At 43.9% G+C, this 23076-nt stretch overlaps 1 protein-coding gene and 1 long non-coding RNA gene across 2 annotated transcripts in view; one reads left to right on the top strand and one right to left on the bottom strand.

The window, feature by feature from the left end:
• Positions 1 to 11136, top strand: part of LOC144781830 (uncharacterized) — a 440263-nt gene extending 429127 nt beyond the window's left edge. The window contains exon 3 of the long non-coding RNA XR_013601073.1: positions 10343 to 11136. This is a non-coding gene — a long non-coding RNA (uncharacterized LOC144781830). The remainder of the gene's footprint in view (positions 1 to 10342) is intronic.
• The window catches only part of LOC144781829 (endothelial PAS domain-containing protein 1-like), a 743918-nt gene that overhangs the window by 525269 nt on the left and 195573 nt on the right, over positions 1 to 23076 (bottom strand). The gene's annotated exons all lie outside the window — the stretch shown is intronic.

The raw sequence follows: 23076 nt of genomic DNA, 5'->3' as shown, positions 1-23076 counted from the left end.
GCGCATAGGGTCCCAGCCAAACCACCTTCGCCGGGCCGCCCTCCCCGTCCCGTGGTGGCCAGAGTCATTCACTATAAAGACAGGGATCTGCTGATTCAAAATGCACGCTCAACGGGACCTTTCCAGGGGGACAATAGCACTGTAACGATCTTTCCGGATTACACTCAGGAGATACAGAGGCGTAGGGCCTCGTACTTGTCTGTTAAAAAGGAGCTTAGGGATGAGGGCATACAATATTCACTGCTATTCCCAGCCAAACTGAGGGTGATACCGGATGGGTCGACGCAGTTTTTCCTGACACCTGAGGACGCTTGGTCTTGGCTTGAAATGTACAGGGCAGGCACAGATCGTAGGGGCAAGGGTGACGGAGGACTGCCCAGGCCGCCGCGGATGCGCCAATCACAGCGCCTCCGCAAGAAAAACAGAATACGACAGGCATTGCAGCGTGCACAGTTAGCAGGTGATAAACAAGGGGCTCTGGCGGCAACAGCGGCGATAACTGGTTCGCAGCAGGAAGACTCGACCAAGGGAACAGATTCCGAGGAGGACAGGAGGCGCTCTAGCACAGAGGTGTCGGATGATGATAGCATCAAGGGCCCGGAGGTGACGCCCAGATCGGCTGATGACTTGTAGGTTGCTTCCCTCTGCATGGGACTCATTGCTGAAGAACTGAGTATGGTGGTGCTGGAGGGCCTGGTAACAACTGTGAACTTTATAGCTGTGCCTTCTTATTGCGGGACGTTAAGGGCTGGGGGCTGGCGCAAGAGCTGCCACCTGTCGGGGTCGGACCACCCACCCCATTGCCCTTAAGGCAGCCTGTAGTGGCTACTGCAGGGTAGTACTGTGTGACTTGTTAGGGTAGTTTGGATGGGAACTGATAATGTGTTATTGGGACCTGTTCTGGGGGGGAGGGTTATGGATGTTTTTCGGGGTGTTCTGTGTTTGGGGTTTGGCAGATCTGGTGTGGGTAAGCGAACCATGAGGGATGGAGTAGGGTGGGAAAGTTGCAATGGGAACGTTACCTGAATTGAAATGTATTACATGGAACGTACGTGGATTACATACTATGTCAAGGCGTCACAAGGTACATGCATATTTGATAAGGAGAGGAGTCCAGAAAGCGTTGCTTCAGGAGACCCATCTTACCAAGCAGGAGTGTATTGCACTGCAGAAGAGATGGAGAGGTCAGGTGTTTGGCACTGCTTATTCTGCGTTCGCCAGGAGGGTGTTAGTATGGGTGAGGGCGGGCATTCCGCTCCAGGCCACATATACTGTGATAGATCCAGAGGGCAGATATGTGACGGTAGAAGGGAGATTGTATGGCAGAGAGGTAGTATTATGCAGCATATATGCCCCGAATACGGACCAGCCCCGATTGTTTGACAACATTTCTGGGAAATTGGCACATCTTTTGTCAGGCCAGATGATAGTAGGTGGAGATTTGAATTCGCTTACAGATGTAGCATTAGATAGGTCGCACCATCCATTGGTTGATTCCCAGGTCCGCAAGATTGCGAAGAAGAGGGCGGAATGGCAGTGCGGGTGGGGGTTAACTGACATATGGAGGGGGCACCACCCTGAAGATAGGGATTATTCCTTTTTTTCTGCTCTCCACGAACTGCATGTTAGTATTGGCACTATCTTATGTACACAGTCACTGGCACCCTTGGTAACACACTCAGAGTACTTGGCTAGGACCATCTCAGATCATAACCCGCAGTTGGTGTCCTTTCACTGGCAGCGCATAAGGGCGGAAGTTCCCACCTGCCGATTACGCCCAGACACCCTGGAAGACCAAGCCTTTAGATCCGAAATCCAAGATGGTATTGAACATTATTTTGCTACAAACAGGGAATTGGCATCCACTAGAGGAATGGAATGGAACGCATTTAAAGTGGTGGTGAGAGGGTTATGTATAAGTAAACATTCGGGCGAAAGGACAGTGGTGCTAGCTGATGTTAAAAAAGCAGAGGAGGCGCTGCGGGAGATAGAGAAACAGAGACCGGAACAGAGGGAGTTACAGGAATGGCTTTTGGCGGCTAAGGAGCTAGTGGCCACTGAAACAGAAAGGTTGCGCAGTTACGATTATAAGCAGTATATGGTAAAGGTGCATGCTGATGGGGATAAGGTGGGCACGCTCCTGGCGAGAATGGCGAATCCAAGGTCGGGAGGATGCCCGGTCCTGAGTGTTCGAACGTAATCAGGGGACATGGTCTATTCTCAATCTGCGATCCTCTCGCGCTTCCTAAGATACTACACAACACTCTACCAGAGTCACCTGGAGGCGGACACGCTGGATATTGAGGGCTACCTGACGGGGATTCAGCTCCCGCTGCTAGAGGAGGGGGACGCGGAGACCCTGGGTCAGGCGATTGCTATAGCTGAAATCAGGGGAGCTATCAAGCACATGGCCAGGAACAAGACCCCAGGGGTGGATGGTCTCCCCATAGAATTTTATGTGACATACATTGATGTCTTGGCGCCCCAGCTGCAGGAGGTATATAATGAGGCGATGGAGCTGGGCCACCTGCCCGAATCCATGAGGGTGGCGCTGGTTGTCCCCTTGTTGAAACCCGGGAGGGAGGGAGATGACGTGACCTCCTATAGACCGCTGTCTATGATGACGGTGGACTACAAGATACTGAGTCGCATATTGGCCACAAGACTAATGTCACACATGACTGCTTTGGTTCATGAGGATCTAGCAGGGTTCATACCAACTAGGAACACCTCGATTAATATCTGTCGCCTTATAAGAGTACTAGGGAGTGACCTGGATGCTGAAATGATGCCGGCTGTGTTATCAGTAGATATAGAAAAGGCGTTTGACAGCCTCGAATGGGAATATCTCGATAAGGTGCTGCAGAAATTTGGATTAGGCGAGCGATTTCGACGTTGGACGAAGGTCTTATATTCCTTAGCAACTGCTAGGGTGCGTCTGGGCTCTGTCGTATCATCAGAATATCCGGTGAGGAGGGGTACGAGACAAGGGTGCTCACTTTCGCCCCTGCTGTTCGCGCTAGCGATAGAATCTCTGGCGGTCTACGCCAGGACGGGGATAGCATATTGTGGCCTGGTATGTGGTGGAATTCCGCACTACATCTCATTGTATGCGGATGATTTACTGCTATTCCTAGAGGATGCGACGGTTGCACTGGAAGGGGCGGTGAGCATGTTGTCGGACTTTGGGAAGCTATCGGGACTTCGAGTGAATTGGACTAAAACATGTATCTTTCCTTTAAGGATGGATATGCCCCAACCGAGACTAGCCGCTGATTTAATATGGGAGCTATCGTGCTTCACCTACCTGGGAGTTCGGATCTACCATAAGGCAGACGATATGTTGGAAGGGAACATAGGGCGCTGCATAAGAGCCCTGAGGGGCAGCATGGCATTTTGGGCAACCCTGCCCCTTTCGGTACTGGGTAGAGTTGTGCTACTCAAGATGGTGGCTTTACCACGCCTACTTTACTATTTCTGTACACTGCCGCTCTGGGTACCACCCCGTTTTTTTCAGGAATTGCGGACGCTCACCATTGATTTTTTGTGGGGGACGGGGAGGCGACGGGTGGCACTGGATACGCTGTTGAGGCCGAAATCGGAGGGGGGACTGGCAGTTCCTAACTTCGAACTTTATTATTTGGCGGGGCAGCTGCCGATCCTTACACAGAATGTAGCACGGGAATTTAGGGGCCCGGAGCAGACTCGTGGTTCGGGGATACAGAGGCATGTCCTCTCCTATATTGTCATGCAGCAACAACTGGTGGTCCGGAACTTAACCCTAGAGGAGAGGACCCTGAGGATGTGCTGGAATAAAAGCCAAAAGAGGGCGAGAGTGGCACACCCATATGCACCTGAAATCCCTCTGGGCATGTTGACGGCATTGCCACACGGAGGGGACTGGTCCCGGCTCCTGGAATGGGAGGAGCTGGGGCTGCAAATGGTGGGCGACTTATATGCTGATCGTGAGTTGTTGCCCTTTCAGGCGCTGCAGGACCAGTTTGGCCTTCCTGACGGAGATTTCCTCTTGCACATGGCTGTTACTACAACAATGCGGAAACATTGGAAGACAGGGCAATCGGAACCGCGAACCACGATGGCATGCCAATATGTGGTAATGGCGGCGGGTACGTTTAACGCGGTCACCTGCCTACATTCCCGAATGTTATACGAAGGTCTGGAACCCCTGACAGCTCTCAAACAGAAATGGGAAACGAGTGTAGGGAAGCCCATCCCGGACACAACATGGGGTCGTATCATGACGAGGACCTGGAAAGGGTGCAGAAATGCAGGGTTTCAGCAAGTACACTTTTTTATAGTCCACGGAGCTTACCTTACTCCGGGGAAGATCCGGAAATATTTCCACTTGCAGGACGCAGCATGTCCTAGGTGCCTAACACCTGATGTGGAACTAGACCACATGATGTGGGACTGGCCGAAATTAGGGCCCTATTGGTCCGAGGTGGGGGTGCTTCTTAATGAAGTTACTGATAGGCAAGTGGAATATGACATCGCGACTTGTTTATTGCTTTGGTTTCCTCACACGAAAACGACCAAGATAACTAGTAAATTCATTGATCTGGGTCTCATTTTGGCCCAGAGGGAAATAACCTGGCATTGGAAATCGAAGGAGGGTCCCTCTAGTAGGCGGTGGGCGAATGAACTCCATAAATGGGCCCGCAGTGAGAGTACGGTCAGACTACGCCAGGCAGCCCGTACAGCTAATGAGAGGAGTCTAGAGATGGCACGCACATGGGTGGAACTAGTGAGGGCATTAGGTGACAGTCTGACACCAGCGGAGGACTAGGGTAGGAGGGTTCTGAAAGTAGTTCCGTGTAAGGTAAAGAAGGATAAGTTGCGATCCTACAGGTTTCTTCCTTTTAGGTGTTATGATACTGAACGAAGGCCCACACCAGCTGCGGTTTAGGGGGGGAGGGTTTCATTGGGGTACTGAGGGTTTCTATTGTTATTATAGGAGGGGTTGACCTCTTAGACTTAGATATGTGGATCTTGGGATGGTACAATCGGACTAGCATCTCCCTCCTAAGGAGGGGGTGAATGGAGTTGGTTCTACAATGAGGTTTACTATAAAGGAATAGGGGACTGATACTGGGCCTCGATGTTATGCTAGTAGTACCTATCAATACACACCACTTAGAGTATAGGACTGGTTAATTGAGGGGGCCCAGGGACAAGAAAATAAAGAAAAGCAGATACTAGATGATCCGGTTAGCAGAGTCAAGGTTTCACTTTGGAATCACCGAATATGACACTGATTTGCTGTCGCCGCCCGGCCTCCGGGATATGGGCTGAATGGCTGTGTTGTGCTTGATTCATGTTGAATGCAAGGCATTTATCTTTTTTGCTGCCGGACACCTGGAACGAATGGTTGTATATTATCTAATTCTGCAATAAAAATAAAGTTAAAAAAAAAAAATGCTCATTGGATGTCAACTGTCTGTCAACACTCCAAACCAGGAAGTGTTGGCAGCCACCTTGTGCCTCGGTAGCACCCAGTCACAAGAAAACAAGAAAACAGTAAAACAAAGTTGAAAAATAAGGAAAGGGGGCAGGGTAAAAAAAACTTGTTGTGCGCATATTGTACTCGTACGCGGTGGAAAAGGAAAAAAAACTAGAACTTCGTTTTATTCTTAATTAGCTCCCGGGGGGGCAAATCCCGGGGGAATTTTTGTCTATAATGGGTGGCTTGGAAGTGTCCAACAGGAACAAAAGAATGAAAAAAAAAGTAATATCGAGGACAGCGATGCTCCTGCTTTCTGCGTTTTATCAGGTCAATAGATTGTTTCCCATACCACAAAAGTTTATTGCAATAAATGTATAGAATTTTAACTTGAGCAAAATCAGGATGAATTTGTGGGTGTGGACTGTTTGCTGAAAATGCTGGTGCAGCAGTTGATGTGCTTGGTACAGTAGCAGGTGGGTTGTCCTTCAACCTCTGTGTTGCATCTCGAGCAAGGTTATGAATTCTTCAGCAACAACATTTTCAGAATCAGATGATTCTTCCAATGGTGTAGCCATTTTTGTCTCCAAAAAAGAAATTCAGGTTTCCAATGAAGAAAAAGTGAGGTTCAAATTGTGACCTATGCTATCCACAGTGTAGACTATCATTAAGGTTACCTTTGCACTTGCAGCGTGAAATTTATTATTCAAGTAAATCTATAAGTAATATTAAAAAAGTTGTTAAAGGAAGCATAATAAAGGGATATTGTATAGGTTTTGAAAAATGTTATACCTAGTTTGGTATTGTAGTCTGCAAATGATAAATCAACAGTGTAATTAATTGTGAGCTCTGATAACCGCAGTGTAGGCAGGAGGCAGCGGTTAGCAAGAGCCCACGACCACGTGGCATTGATTAGAGCTGCACAGTATTGGTAATTTAGTGTGTGTGCAGGCAGCGATGATAAGCGGTGCAAAGAGTTAGTGGCACCTGAAGCAACAAAGTTCTGTGGAGTCTGCGATGATGCGTGCTCCGAGCAGACGCACTGGTAGCAAAGTCTTCAAAATCAAGATTTCTAATGAATATTGGTTGTCCTTTCACAGGAGTAAGTTGAAGTAGATCTCCAAAAACTATGATATATTTTCTTCTAAATAAGACATCTGACTCAATACGGTCACGTGGCGATGATTTTTGGTGCATTGAGTTAGTAGTACCTTTGGCACTGAGCTTGTACGTACCCTGCGATAATGAGTGGTAAAGGGGGGCCGCATTCTGACCAATGTCTTTTCTCTACTGAATTCTGCTTGAATACGGCCACGTGACGATGAATTAGGGTGCAGTGAGTTACTGGTACCTTTGGCACTGAGCGTGTACGTAACCTGCGATGATGCGTAGTCCGGGCGGGTCGCACAGGGAGTAATGTTTTTTGCCTAGTGAATTCTGTCTTAATAAGGCCATGGGGGGATGACTTGTAGTGCAGTGAGTTAGTGGTACCTGAAGAACTCAGCATGTGCGCACCCTGCGATGATTCGTGGTTCGGGCGGGTCGCACCTGTACAATGTCACTTGGCTATTGGAATGTGTCATGTGCAATCTCCATTCCACCTGAATCATGACCCCTCACAATGTAGATCGAAGGCAGTTGTCAGCACAGATATTGACGAATTATTTTTTTGACTTATGTAAACAAAATCTGAACACATACAGTAGAATTGTCTCTGCATTACATAAATCAAGGATGAATTACCTACTGTCCATAGTGTAGATGGAAAGCTGAATTCAAGTTGTGAACCCTGCTGTCTGCAGAGTACATTTATGGCAGTAGTCCACAGAAACATCAACAAATTATTTTTTGTCACATACATTAACAAAATCTGACGAAATAGTAGAATTGTCTCTGTCTTCAATAAATCGAGAATGAATTCAATGTTGTCTGTAGTGCTTCTCCGCTTTTGATATCAAGTGGTAAATTCTGTTGATCACAGTGTACACTTGAAGGTAGTACTTAGTACAGACATAGATGAACGTTTTTTGTGGCATCCATTAACAAAATTGACTCTGCCTTACATAAATCAAGGCTAACTTGAATGCTGTCCGTAATTGTCTCTGTATTAAATAAATGAAGGCTGAATTTCCTACTGTTCAAACTTTAACAAAATCTGAGGACATATTACTATTGTCTCTGGTTTAAATAAATCAAGACTGAATTCAATGTTTTCTGTAGTGCTAATGCGCAACAATCAAGTTGTCAATTCTACTAACCGCAGAGTAGATTGAAGGCAGTACTCAGCACAGATACCAACAACAAATTTAGATCCAAAGTTGAATTCAAGTTGTGAACCCTGCTGTCCGCAGTGTCGACGGAAAGCACTAGTCGATATAGACATAAGTCTGCAGTGGTGTGGCGCTGAGTTTGCAATGGGCCTGTATCGAAGAGGCACGCGGTCATGGCGGCAGCAACGTGGCAGGGTGCGGACCTTCGCAGAGGCCCAGTGTGTTCTCTTTGCAGAAGTGAACCACGCCCAAGGCGTAAACTAATTATTTATAGTCTTACGTTGACGTTGTTTACGTTAGACTAGCCCACTCCGCTTCTGTTTCAAAGGGGGGTGAACACAGCTGCCTGATGGTAATATTCCCCAGTGTCTGAGATAATATGGTTGCATCCACTATTCAGTACACTACACGTATCAATGGTATATCTACACACTGAAAAGTTTTTGATTTCTATAGTGAATTGTGTATATCATTTTAGCGGTAGTCTTAGCATTGTGTACATTATTGTTGATGTTCGAGTTCTTTTCCGTATATATACTTGGTTGCCACATCTCTGTAGATTGAGCTAGTGTACTGTTGAGGGGATATATTATTTTGAAAAGGTCTGTTATCCTGCTTTGCGCTGCCTCTGAGGTCGTAGGGGGGAGGGGTCCGTGGGGATGGTTGTTGTGGTCGTGGCGCTGGGTATTGTGATTTTGTTGGGTGTCAGAAGTGTATAATTAGAACCTCTATCACATATTGCTCTTTAAACATGGGTGTGAGTTGGATGTAATTCACGCAGTACATATTCGACGTTCTTACAGTAGTTAAACGTTGATGTTAATTTGTTAGTGGTAAGTGGAACTATTGCCTGATATTTTTGGTGGCATTGCAGATTTGGTTTCTTGTTGAAAATATGGGGAAGTGGTCAACATTATAAGTAGGAATTGTCATTTAAAAAACCTTTAAAATTCACTGAAAAAAACATAGGTTTCAGGCAGGTTACAGTTAGGAATTAGCATTTAAAAAACCTTTGAAATTCACTGAAAAAAACATAGGTTTCAGGCAGGTTATAGTTAGGAATAAGCATTTAAAAAACCTTTGAAATTCACTCATAAAAACATAAGTTTTAGGGGTGTTATAGTTAGCTTAACATTTCACTCATACAAAACCATTGAAATTCCTCGGTTATAGTTAGTTATACTAACTGTAACTCTCGCGCCCGCAACCCACTGGTGATGATGTCACATATTACATCATTCATGACATGGTCAATGACATCACTGATGACATCTCAAAGTTTTTTTCTATTCCATGATGTCATCTTTTGCCAATCACAGGGCACGGCTATGGGCACCTGCTTTGCCCCCAGCTATGCCAATTTAGTCATGGGCTGGTGGGAGGAGCGGTTGGCCTCACAACTAGCAGAATACGATCGCTGTGTCCTGTGGTTGCGCTATATAGATGACACCTTTTTAATCTGGAATGGTGACATTGAGTCTGCTAGGGCATTTGTTGAAAAGCTGAACAGCAATGATTTCAATTTTGTGTTCACTGAACATATGAGTGAAACCAAAATTTAATTTTTGGATATCCTGGTAGAGATTATAGATCAGACCATACATACCAGATTATTTCGCCCGTCAACATCTGGCAACAGTATTTTGAAGGCCTCTAGCTCCCACCCCCGCAAACTGGTGTACAGTATTTCATTTGGTGAGTTATTACGTGCCAAGTGGAACTGTAGTTCGGATAACAGCTATCTCTGGGAAAAGGACATTACGATTTAAGGACCGGGGATATAGCGGCAGAACTATATCAGATGCTTGCAAAAAGGTGGTTGCAGTAACTCGCACCCAACTATTGCATCCAGCGCAAAGACAAGAAGGGAACAGCAAGCTGTGCTTTATCACAAGTTATTCCGTGCAAGCACAAGATGTTTGCCAACTACTTAGAAGACATTGGCATGTTTTGATAACGTATAGTAGTCTTCAAAAGCATCTTAATAGTAGTCCCCAAATCACCTCCCAAAAATGCAGATGTTTGAGAGATGAACTCAGTCCCAACTCTGTGACTCAGTGTGTCAAATCGAGCGAGGCCAGTCGAGTTGGCTTTCAACGCTGTAGAAACTGCAAGGCTTGCAGTAACAGCGTCGATTGTACTTCTCTCTCTATTTCAGGTAGCAAAAGGTAGGTGGTTATTAAAAAAGCACTTACGTGCAATACCACCTATTGTGTATATGCACTGATCTGTCCATGCAACAAAGCCTACATAGGCAGCACAATACATCGTGCCAAAAAAAGTGTGCTTAGACATGTAAGGGCAATTAGGCACAATAATAGACAGTACCCTGTAGCACGACACTTCTTTCAACACCATTTCCAAAATGAAAACAATTTCGTATGGTTGTCATTGATGATGTCCCTGAAAATGTGCGTGGTGGAAATAGACAACTTCTACTTCGCAAACTTGAATCTAGGTATATTATTGACTTAGAAATGATGACCCCATTGGGACTTAACTCAAGTGAAGAACTATCTGTACATCTGCATAATTAGAGCTGTAACTGTATTGTTCGCTGCACTTTCTGACAATTGTTTTTAACATTTTCTAACATTATTTTTATTTTTAGGTATTGGCACATGTGTGTATTGTGGCTATCAATATCACTGGAGGAAGTGAGTGCCCACCTGGGTAAAATTGTGGAACATTTAACTTTGTGCGCTCACCAAAACGTTATTGACAATTGTGATTGTTTCAACGAGTGCATTATCTGGCACATCATACATTTTTACGGATTCAACAAATCATCAGTGCCCACTTGGGCATTATTGTGGAATGCTTAATCGTCATGCTTTTACATATTTGCATTTGGCTAATGATTGAACCAGTGCAATACTCGGTATACTGTGAGTTCTACCGAACTCAATAAAGCATTGGGAGTTTGAATGGCGTTAGGCTGTACGAACACTGAGTGATCCTATCACCAGCAACAGTGGACACATTGCCAATAGATATATGATGTTGTTGAAACCTTCCATCTATTTTTGTTCTCTTAGTGTTTATTTTTGTACCAGTTCATATGCACGACAATTCTGGGCAATGTAATGAATATGCAGGAACTTATTTTAGTGTTTACTTGCAATGAATTCAAGCAAAAGCAATTTTGGGTTTAACAATTTGTAACCAGTTTGCTTTGCAAATTTGACTACTTGTTCAAAATATTTGTTTTATGTTGCCCATGAACTTTTGGTGATACTGTGATAAGATGGCCGCCTTATTTCTTATTATTTTCACCTGGATGTATTTCACAGTTTGTTTTTTATGTTTAGCAGAACTGTTTATATGTGTGCATGATATCGCCTGACCCTTAGCGTGATCAAGGCGAAAGCTGTGCAGTCATTAAAGACCATCTTTTGCAAACTACCCGAAGTGTCCGTGAGGTTTCTGAACGCAGAAATGTCGTGTGGCATATGTATATATATATATATATATATATTGACTTCTTTCTACAGGATTGTTTTAGAGGACTCAAGTCTTATGTCCAGGACACCTCAGATTTCATTCGGAAGATTGATCATGTAAAATGGGGCCCTGAGATGCTTTTGATGACTTTGGATGTGTCGGCCCTTTACACTTCTATCAGACACCATGATGGGCTGAAGGCTATTGAACATTTCCTTGACAGACGACCAATGCACTTAGCAGCTCATAATAAGATGCTACTGTCCATGACAAAAATGTGCTTGGAGCAGAATTTTTTCCTGTTTAACAACCAGATTTTCCAACAGACTAGAGGCGTTGTGATGGGGGCCTGTTTCTCCCCCAGTTACGCATGTTTACACGTAGGACTATGGGAGGAACAGGTCCTATTGCAGCAACTCAGAGGCACTATGGAGCAGAACATCATGTTATGTAGATGATTTGTTTTTTGTCTGGCGAGGTACGGAGGCAGGAGCTAAGGAATTTGTCAGGGAACTCAATGACAACAGCTTGAATTTAGAATTCACATCCAACATTCATGCAACCTCCATCTGTTTTCTAGACATGCAAGTTTATGTGGACAATAACATCTTAGCCACTTAACTTTACAGGAAACCTACGGCAGGTAATACGATCCTGCATGCGGCAAGTCATCATCCGCACCATCTTATCCGCAGCATCCCCTACGGGGAGATGCTGCGCATTAGACGGATATGCAGTTCTGAGGCTGAATGTGCGGCTGCGCAGGAAGCCAACAGACTGAGATTTTTGGCCAGGGGCTTCTCCAAAGACATCATGGAGTCTGCCATTACTCGGACTCAACAAATGCCCCGTGATCTAGCCTTATTATCTAAATCTCAGGACAAGCCTATTGCCACACAGCATGGGAGTATACATTCCCGCATGATTCTGTCCTACAGTAGGCAACACTCTGACATTAGGAGGATTTTTTATCGTAATTGGAATCTCATTAAAGGTGATCCAATCATAGGTCAGAGAGTTCCAGACAAACCGTTACTTACTTTCAGGAGATGTCCGTCTATGGCCAAAGCATTAATCAAGAACACTTTAGAACCTCAGATTTCTAGCACATGGTTGGCCCTTAGCAATGGTTTTAAAAAGTGTACCCAGTGTAAAGCCTGTCGGTATGGATGTACCAAAAACAGTTACATGAGCCCTTTTAAACAAAATCAGCTGGAAATCACCAAAAGACTCACTTGTAAAACGGATTTCGCGGTTTATGTGCTGGAGGGTCCGTGTGGGTTGAGGTATGTGGAAAGTACCAGGCTGCCAGCCCACAAACTGATACTCCAGCACATAAGGGCAATACTAGGCAAAGACCAAGCCTATCCGGTGGCTAGACACTTTGAATCAAATCACGAAGCAAATCCAGTCCATCTCCAGTACTATGTAATCGACACAGTCTGGCCTTTAAAACGAGGCGGTGACAGAGAAGCGAGGCTTCGTCTTCTCGAAACAAGGTACATACTGGAATTAGACAGTAAAAACCCCAATGGGCTGTATGTATGCGAGTGAGGACTTGTACACTTGTTTATGAGGGGCCTGTTTTCTGAGGTCATTTCAAAATGTCAATCTTATATTGTTTATTGAAGGGGTCCAGTGAATAACTGTGAGGTAACATGATTCATTGTATCAATTAATGCAAATTGCAGAAGGTTAGGACAGTTTTTAGTCTTTAGTCTAACTCAGGTTATTTTATTGGTGGGGGTTATCTTGGGTCTATTCTTAAATGTCACACAATTGCACTTGCACAGGCACTTATTGATTTATTTGCACATTTTGACTCCCAGTGACCAGTAAGACAAGGAAATGGCTTTTCGTCAGAGCTGTGAGTCTGCCAGAGTTGGTTTCAGCCCACTTGGGCAATATCATCAAACAGGACTGTTGTTATGTTGAAAATCCTATTCAAGCAGTTATTTTTAAACAGTATATCATGTATTAGGCAGTGATTCTATACTGTTCAGGGCTGTACTATTTGATCAAATCCTGCATAGCGAATTTTATATCTTTGCCGTTTTTTAAAAATCTAACATGTGATTTTTATAAAATTGAAATGTCATCATGAATTTTAAATAATGTATTTATATTTATTTAATATTTATGTATCAGCCCGTTTGATCTCTTTTAATATGGAGGTCATTACTAGCTACAAGGAAGTATTTCTTCTATGTTGTTGCCTGTTCAGCTCTGTCTAAATTGCACTAGAACTTTAAATTCTGGTCTTTGCCAAACGCAACTTGCCATGTGATCAAGCTTCAGTGGAAGCGAAACGCGTTATGGCGGCTGGCTGAAAATAAAGCACTTTAATTAAGCACCGATTCCTTGGTCTGCTCTTCGTCATTTCTAAAGGCAGGAGCCTCTTTCTGGTGACAACTTACTCATATATATATATATATATATATATATATATATATATATATATATATATATATATATATCTTCACACGCCGGTTCCAGGTTTCCCGGCCATTGAGCGCTCGGTGTGGGTGCGTACCCTACGGCAGAACCGCGCCGTTAATTATTTCTCACTCCTCCGTGACTTAACCGAAAGTAATGGGCGCACTCCCTCTGAGTTCCACAGTTACATTTATTTAAATCTTTTCAGCTTTAGCATGAAAACAACAGTGATCTACGCGTTTCAGTGCTCCTAGCACCTTGCTCACGATCACTTTCTCAAGTTTTTTTCAACATATTTAAAGCAACCAACAGTGTTTGATGTTACATCACATCCTGTTTTCAATAGCTGAGCATTGTGGTATTTGTAGTTTTTCAATATTTATGTTAAAAAGAGTCTCTAAGTGGAGTTTCACCATTCATTTTAACAAGAAAATCCCAGCAAGATTTTTTCACGGTCTCCTCCACGTATGTTCCTTGGTATTGTTTCAATGCCGAAGAATTTCAATTTTAGCCAGTCCCCATTGTGTTTTTGCTCCATATGTTTGGCCACTGCATTCGCTCTGTCCTTGTGTGTTGTGGCTCTAACATGTTCCATTATTCGTTTTTTCAGTTCTCCTTTGGTACTACCCACATACATTAGGGGACAAGGGCATTCTATTCCATAGATTGTAAATTCTGTTGTGCAAGAAATTAATTGTCGTATTTGCCATTTTTTGTCATTGGGTAATGATATTTCCTTGGTTTGTTTTGCAATTTGGCACATTTTGGAATTGTAACATTTCACGAAACCAGTGGAAATTCTTCGGCATTGAAACAATACCAAGGAACATACGTGGAGGAGACCGTGAAAAAATCTTGCGAAAAAAGGAGTCACGACACATCCTAAATTTCAGGACCTTAAGTCCGCACGGCCTTAACCAATCGGAGGAGTTATATATTCATCTCTAACATGGACAAATATGGAAGATAAAAAAGTGAGCTTGTGAAGTTGAAAACTGCATTCAAAAACAAGACTCAAAGAATTAAAAAATAAAGGGACCCCAAATTATGAATGAAGTAGTGACAAATCCCACTAGAGGGTTTGAAATGGACAAGATAAACTGAATTGACTAAATACAATGAAAAATGAAATTAATTGAATTGTTTTGTCATCCCATTATGAAAGGAAAGTAAAAAGGAAATAAGGGGTGCTGGGATTTTCTTGTTAAAATGAATGGTGAAACTCCACTTAGAGACTCTTTTTAACATAAATATTGAAAAACTACAAATACCACAATGCTCAGCTGTTGAAAACAGGATGTGATGTAACATCAAACACTGTTGGTTGCTTTAAATATGTTGAAAATAACTTGAGAAAGTGATCGTGAGCAAGGTGCTAGGAGCACTGAAACGCGTAGATCGCTGTTGTTTTCATGCTAAAGCTGAAAAGATTTAAATAAATGTAACTGTGGAACTCAGAGGGAGTGCGCCCATTACTTTCGGTTAAGTCACAGAGGAGTGAGAAATATATATATATATATATATATATATATATATTTCATTTTCAATCTTTATTTCGGTCGCTCGGACCCTTAAAGATGTACATCAGAATATTTTAAAACATCGCAATACTACATGCTTAAAATACAAAATCTTAAAAACATTCCAATTGGCAATATACACAAAAGTGCTAGTGCAAAATAAGAATTAGACTGCTAAAAAGCAAGAAAGACACAATTAGCGTACTTAATAAAATTAGTTGCAATCCATTCAAATATATGATTATCAGTGCAATAGACTTTTAAAGTGCCTGTGCCAGCTCGTTATCAGAGTTCGCAATATAACGAGTGCGCTTATGCCATATCGCAGTCAGGAATTTAGCTACCGCAAATACAATCGGAGGAGATATATATATATGTATGTATGTGTGTATATATATATATATATATATATATATATATATATATATATATATATATATATATATACCACTGTTAACTCTTCTCTAAAGTTTTTTCAGAGAAGTTAGGAAAGCTCAACTATTTTTCTCATAAATTAAAACTTAAGGAAGGAGCCCTTCCTGTGAAACAGAAGTTGAGAGGTGTACCCGTTTGTGTGAGGGAGGATCTTAAGTCACTCTCATAAATTCTTATAGATAAAGATATCATAGAAGAAGTGGAGTCCTCTGAATGGGTTTCTCCCATTGTTCCAGCGAGAAAAGCTGATAAATGTTTGAGGCTCTGTGTTGATTTGAGAGCATTGAATGTGAATCTTGTGGTGGACTGTCATCCGTTGCCCAATATAAATGAAGTTATCTGTATGCTGGAGGGTGCTAAAATATTTCCCCCATTCGATTTGCGTTCTGCTTATCCCCAGATTGCGTTAACTGAAGATTCAAAACAATTTACTGCTTTGCTATCGCTGCAGGGGTTATTCCAATATAAGAGAATGCCGTTCGGTTTGGCTTCTGCGGCGTCAGTATTTCAGAGAGCAATGTACCATATTTTTAAGGATTTGTACAGTTTTGTAAGGTGCTTCCAGGATGATATTCTTGTGTTTTCTCCTAACCATCAGAAACATGCTTAGCATGTGAGAGAAGTGTGTAGACTTTTAGAGATAATTGGACTAGCTCTTAATCAAAATAAGTGCAAAATGTTTTGTAAGACTGTTGAGTATTTGGGACATACTCTTTCTGGAAATGGAGTTGTTCCCAAAATATCCATGGTGGAAGCTATTGTAAATGCTCCAGCTCCAGACAACAAAGAAAAACTTGTATCGTTTGCAGGATTATGCAAATATTATAGTAAATTCAGCAAAGATTTTGCAAGCAAACTGGAACCATTGAGAGTACTTACTAGGCACAAAGTGGAGCTTTGTTGGCCACAAAAGCAGCAAGATGCTTTTCAATTGATCAAAAATGAGATTGTCAAGGCTCCAACATTGAAGCCTTTCTGTATGAATAAGGAGTGTATTGTGACAGTAGATGCCAGTCTGTGTGGGTTTGTTGGTGTTTTATCCCAAAAGTGTGGGAAGGAAGAATGGTGTGTGGCATTTGCTTCCCGTACTCTCAATGAAACTGAAAGAAGATATTCTGTTATTGAGAGGGAACTGTTGGGATGTGTGTGAGGTATTGAGCACTTTCGCAATTCTCTATGGGGAAGTCGGTTTGTGCTCAGAACTGATCACAAGCCGCGTGTGATCAGTTCTGAGCACAAACCTACTTCCCCATAGAGGTGTGGTGCAGCCACCAGGGCAGCTGACTTCGGAGCATAGGGTGCACAGTTCGATCCCCGGCTCCGGCTGCAGCTCAGCACCATGTGACTCTGGGCAATAGCTCACTTACTTTCCGCAAAGGCCCCCAGCGCCTTAAGACCTGTTAAGGGTGAGTAGTTCGCACTTTACAAATACAGATTTATTTATTTCCATATTGTCACCTGGAGGAGGATGGAATGCCACTGCTAGGATAAGTAGACTTATTTTCAGACTACAAGAATATAGTTTTAGTGTGGAGTATGTACCGGGAAAGCAAAATGCTACAGCTGATTGCCTCTCCCGGCTACCTTGCCCTACTTTGGATGCAGTGGAAGTTTGTCGAGATATTGAGATAATTGCTTCGATTACAGATCAGATTTTGTTTCCAAAGAATTCTCTACCATCCCAGAGGAAGAATGGAAGAAGACCATGATTGCAAGAGTTGGAATGCACTAAAAGATGTTATACTCAATGGATGGCCTAAAAATAAATGTGTTCCTGTAGAAGTCAAGTCTTTTTCACAAGTATTCACTGAACTGGCAGTGGAAGGTGAGTTAATTTTCATGGATGCAAAAAGTGTTCCCCCTGAATCCATTCTTGACATTATTCTCAAACTTGCCCATGACGGACATTCTGGGATGTCGTCCATGAAAAGGTTAATAAGATCTAGTTTTTGGTGGCAAGGTATGGACAAAATGGTGGACAGGACTGTGAGGGAATGTACTGAATGTGTTAATAGTGCTAAAACAATTTCCTGCTCCATTGAGACCAGTACCATGGCCAAAGTGTCCCTGGCAAAAAACTACGTTTGATGTTTCTGGGCCATTTTATTGTTTACCTCAAGAGGCTTGTTATGCCTTGGTGATCGTTGATTACCACTCTAAATGGCCCAAGGTTACTTTTGTTCCACACGCTATTACTCAAATCCTCATCAAATTTTTCAGAGAGATTTCTGCTAGAGAAGGTAGTCCTGAAGTTCTTATAACTGATAATGGTGTGCAGTTGAAATCTCATGAATCGCAAGGGAATGGTCAGGTTGAAAAATTCAACAGTGTGCATAAGGATGGTGTGGAAATAGCTAGGAAATCAGGTAAAGAATAGAAAGTTGCTCTGAGAGAAACACTTTGGATGTATCTTATTACTCCCCATTCTACTACAGATCTCAGCCTGTTCCACCTTCTGAGAGGGAGAGAATCTACATCTAAACTTTGTCCTTGGTGGATCAAGGAAAAAATGTCTGAAGATCTTGTACGTAATGGTTTACAACAAGAATCTTTTAAAGTTCAACAAAAACAAGAAAAAATGAAAGAGTGTTATGATGCCAAAATGAATGTAAAAGGGCCTTCTTTTATATTTGTAGAGTAGGTGAGAATGTGTAAACCATGCTTCAACACAGAAGGATCTTCTAAGTATGGGCCTCCTATTAGTGTTTTTAAAGTTAACATCATTAGTGTTGTGACACAAAGATGAAAGAGTTTGGAATGTAAGACCCGTTATTACATTTCGTCAGAAGTTTCCTATTGAAATCAATAATAGCCGAAATTATAAGCCTTGAGATCTTGGAGTTTCTACTAGGTCTGAATCTGTTGCTTCCAGAATTAAAACTGGTGGTAGGTGTGTTAAACCTCCTGTTACAATGAACAGCTATGTTCAATGGGATGTGTTATATTCTATTTTATATTATAGGTATTGTTTCTTTAAATATGCCTTGTTTAGAATTATTTTCCCCTGCCTTTGCTGTTTTGTTGTCATGTAAAACATTCTGAATTCTATGTCAGAGCTCTGGAGTTTGAGACCAGAGAGGTTGTGCTGTGCTGTTTCCTTTGAAGAATAAACTTCTTCTTTTTATATTTATCTTGTCCTGATACTTCGACTTTACACCAGCACATTCTGGTTTGCTGAAAGGATGCCCTGAGCCAGGCAGAACCTACCGCTCCCATCAAGGGTGGGTGATTACACACACTGTATAACCTGTGCTCACCCTTTGGTAGCTTGGCACTAAGCAGTCAGGTTTAATTCAGAGGCAATGAGTAAAGCAAATGCACAGCAGGCACTTGCGATAAATACCCTGAGACTTCACACAGGATGTTTGCGAAAACGTTTTGTAATCAACACACATAGTCAATCTTTATAACATGAACATCAGGTACTTTTTGGGCATAAAAGACATTTGGTAATATCACTAATAGTACTAGACCCACTTGTATTGTTTTATATAAAGAGTATGCACATTGGGCACAATTCCTAATGTAACTCTGCACCCCATGGAGAGAGAGCACCCTTTTTCAGTGTGAAATGCTATCAACCCCAGACCCACCCTGGCAATCCTGATGATACAGTCCCACACAGTTATATGGTGCACCACGAATCACAACCATAATAAAGGTATGTACATTCTGAAACCGGAAACGCTTTTTAGCAGCAAAGTGGGTCAGAGCCACGTAGGAAATCCCAGTGTCAAATGTATTGTGCTTTTGGCACAAAATCAATGTATAATGCACCACCGCCACCAGCGTCATGAATCACAGGCGGTCTGAACACGATCACTCACACACACACTTCGAACCATTCTACGGTGCGACAGGTATTCAGCACAGTCCGTACAGAATGCTCTTGCACACATACACACTCAGTACCCTAATGTGGTGCCACTGGTACCCAGCAGGCCAATGGATAACACTCTGTAGACTCTTTGGCCCAAGCCTTCCCCACCCTCCAGTTCATCCCGCTTGTCCTATTCCCATAGATGAAAGATAACTAACCCCACCTCACAGACACGAAGATGCATGCAGCCGAAGTATGTTAGTCTGGGTCCTCGAAAAGCAGGTGGGAATATGTATCAAGTTTTAATTAAGAGGTAGACGTAAACAAAGGGTGTTCAGCAGCCACTCTGGAATTTCACCTACAGGACTAAAAACACAACAAAGTCATCCAGTCTCTTGATCTGCTTCCAAACTGCCTCGATAGCGCTCCCTCAATGCAGTCATTCTCTCTTGCTACTAAATGGCGCAAAGATGGGGAGTGTGGAGAGGGTTATTGGTCCGCAGCAATGAGGGTCAAAATGGGAACAACTGATGTATGGGAAGTAACACAGGGGAGCCTCTTATAGGATAAGGCACCAACAGGTACATAATGATCAGGATCGTGCGCAGGCAATCCAGGCACAGCACCTGGTGTGCGTTGGTATGAGTCGCATCAGCCACTTCAGATCTCAAACAGGATGAGTTGCAATTCTGTACCTCCCTGGAAATGAGACACTATGAATGGTGCACGTTGATATGGTTTAAACCAGGCAATTCCGGTTACACACACAAAGAGTTCCAAATTCTGTAGCTTCTGGGGAAGGAGGGCACCATGTCCGGTGCCCAATGATCAGAATGCACCAGACCGGTTAGGTCACACACACAGGCACAAGTTTAGCAGAGGGGCATGAGGTAGAATGCAGAACTACTACGGATACACCCCCACCTTTGAGGGTCGCACCCAGGGAATCGGACACCGCATGCAACGAGCATCACGCATGAGAGAGATGCAGCACGATCGATGAAGCAGGTCACCTTGGATCCCGCAACCGGTAAATCTGCTCTCCGCCAACTGATGCTTATAAGTGTAAGGGTTCCTGTGATATGGGAACCATACGTCTTAGTTGCAGACAAAATTTCTGGGCTGCGTACCAGACAATCCAGCCTCCAGGCACAAGTCTTAGATCCACGCTCACACCTCGCTACCCTTTGGGATTTTGTAGATGATGAGGGCACTTGAGAGGGCACAGCTCTCCAGATGTTAGGTAGATGATGTAGGTCCCTCCTGGGAGATCTTTGATGTCTCTTAGATTCCTGAGAGAACACGGGGTCCACAGACAAGCCCTTGGAGAGAACACTTCAGGGAGACACACTTCAGCAGACCTTCAGCCCATGCCAGGCACAATGCCCTCTTCAATGGCAGTAATCATCCATGTGCACAACAGAGTCCTCTGGTAGGATGCACCATGTAGTCCAGTTCACCAGTCCCATGTCCCCACAAGCATATCACACCCTTTGCTGAAGGATGGCACCCATAGTTATACTTGTGTGTGTCTTTGAAGCAAGGGGCAGTTTAGGGGTGTCCCTTTGAACCACAGATGTCTCCCCTAAATATTAGACCTGTCTGCCATGGGGTCGTGGAATGTAGATCTTAATCTATAGTGGGGCCAAGATCCAGCCAGAGAGGCCAAGTGTCAGAACTTCTCTGTCCTATCTATTACATCCGCCCCTCAAATGGCAGAGGTCTGTTGTTTCCATAGTATGTCCATGGTTTATGGCTGCTGCTGGGGAATGCACAGATATGACCCGCAACCCCCGGTGTCCACTAGAGCCAGGCATCACTGCACATGAGACTCTGATACGTATATAAATGCCCATATTCTATAAATTTCTAAGCAAGTTATGCCAACATCTCCATTACCACTGGAAAGGATTTAGCACAGCGAATCCATTGATAGAAAACATCAAAAGGCTGCACTACTGCAATCCACTATTGTAGCCTGAAGTAGTGTCAACCACTCCCCTATGTTAACCTATGGGAAGAGCAAGCCTCATAGTTCTTGAAAACACACACAGGTATTCCTCACTACCTGGACGCATGTGCACTATTGTGCACACGTACCTGCAATTGTATGTCGGACACATAGTTCCCAGCACAACAGGTGCAAGTGCGCCCACACCAGTCTAAAATCACAGACTGGTCATAGACTTAGCTGATACAGGGGTCAGTGCACACGCACGGCTTGCGATGGCAGGCTGCACACACAATCACGGGCACCATAGGTGCAGGTCCACACACTCAGCGGCCTGCACTAGACGGCTGCTCTTGAGTGTTATCATTATAGATGCATTGCAACATACCGGCCTGCAATGACAGGCCAGACACATGAGCTTACCCAGGCCCTAGCACCTTTAGGCACAAGGGCGCCCATTCCGCCTGCAATGACAGGTCTGGCACATAGGCTTACCCAGGCCCCAGCACCTTCAGTACTAGTGTGCACACACCATCCTGCTGGGACCAGCCAGACACAAGTTGACCCCTCATGGGTGCAATTACGCACACCTCGCCTGCGACAATAGAGTTGGCACCTTGCCACTAGCACTGTGGGTGCAAGAGCGCAGATACGGGCCTGCAATGGCAGGCCTGACTGGGATTTTAGAACACTGGGGATGCAGTTATGCACTGACAGGCCCGCCTTGGCAGGCCAGGCACCTATCCAAAATGCTAACAGTGCCAGTACGCAGCCAAAGCCTGTAACATCAGGCTGGACACGTATTCGAGTTTATGGCCTGCACGGAGGTATGGCACCTAAATCCATTGCATACGCACCCCCTGCCTAGTGCAGGTGAGGCAGCTGCGCACACCTTTCCTCTGCAGCAAAGCGAGAAGGTGCCCAGATTCCCATGGTCAGGTGCAGGGAGCCCGCAAAGACTAGGAGGAAAAAGTTAACACTTTTGGGGTAATTTCCCCTAAGAAGGGTCAGGTCCAACACCCATGAAGTACAGAAAAGAGACATCAGCATCCTTGTCAGTCACTGTATGCCGTAGGGGAACGATGAGACATCACCCCATGTCTGTCACCCCATGCTGTGTAGAGAATCAGAGACATAACTTATGTTTGTCACACCAGTCCATTGATAGAAAAGATGTAATCACCCCTGGTCTGTCCCAATATGCTTTAGAAAAGAGAGCTCATCATCTCATTTGACCCCAGTGCTATAAAGAAAAGAGGCCACTTTCCCTCCTTTAACCTCAAGCTGTAGAGAGGGGAGACGAAACTTCACAACCTGTTTCCCATCCCATGCAATAGAGGAAATAGATAGCATTATCCCTTCTCTCCGTGATATAGAGAGAAGCGACATGACTCCTGTCTGTGGCACTCTTTGCCATCTGACTTTGAACAGTGCCCCTGGTGTTAGAATGGGTTAGTTTCAGGCACAAGCCTGGAGTTGCTGGAGGTAAGACGCATGACAGGGGCCACTTGGTAGCGCTGTGTTGTGAATGACGCTTACGGTATGGACTGAATATTCAGTAACTGACGAGGTCTGCGCAAGATGACACTTCATGGTTGATTGGCAAAGGCGGGATTGCCAACTATGGCCTTCTGGCTACACAGTGAAGAACTTTACGACTTTCACACCTTGGCATTGCCCCCAGTTGTGCTTTTAATACTAAGGAACATCTGTATCTGGTGGTTGTGTGTGTAGCTAAT

This window comes from Lissotriton helveticus, chromosome 9 (assembly GCF_964261635.1).
Source record: "Lissotriton helveticus chromosome 9, aLisHel1.1, whole genome shotgun sequence".
In the NCBI taxonomy this organism is placed as follows: domain Eukaryota; kingdom Metazoa; phylum Chordata; class Amphibia; order Caudata; family Salamandridae; genus Lissotriton; species Lissotriton helveticus.
Note: the sequence above shows the minus strand (reverse complement) of the source record. Positions and strands in the feature narration are given on the sequence as shown.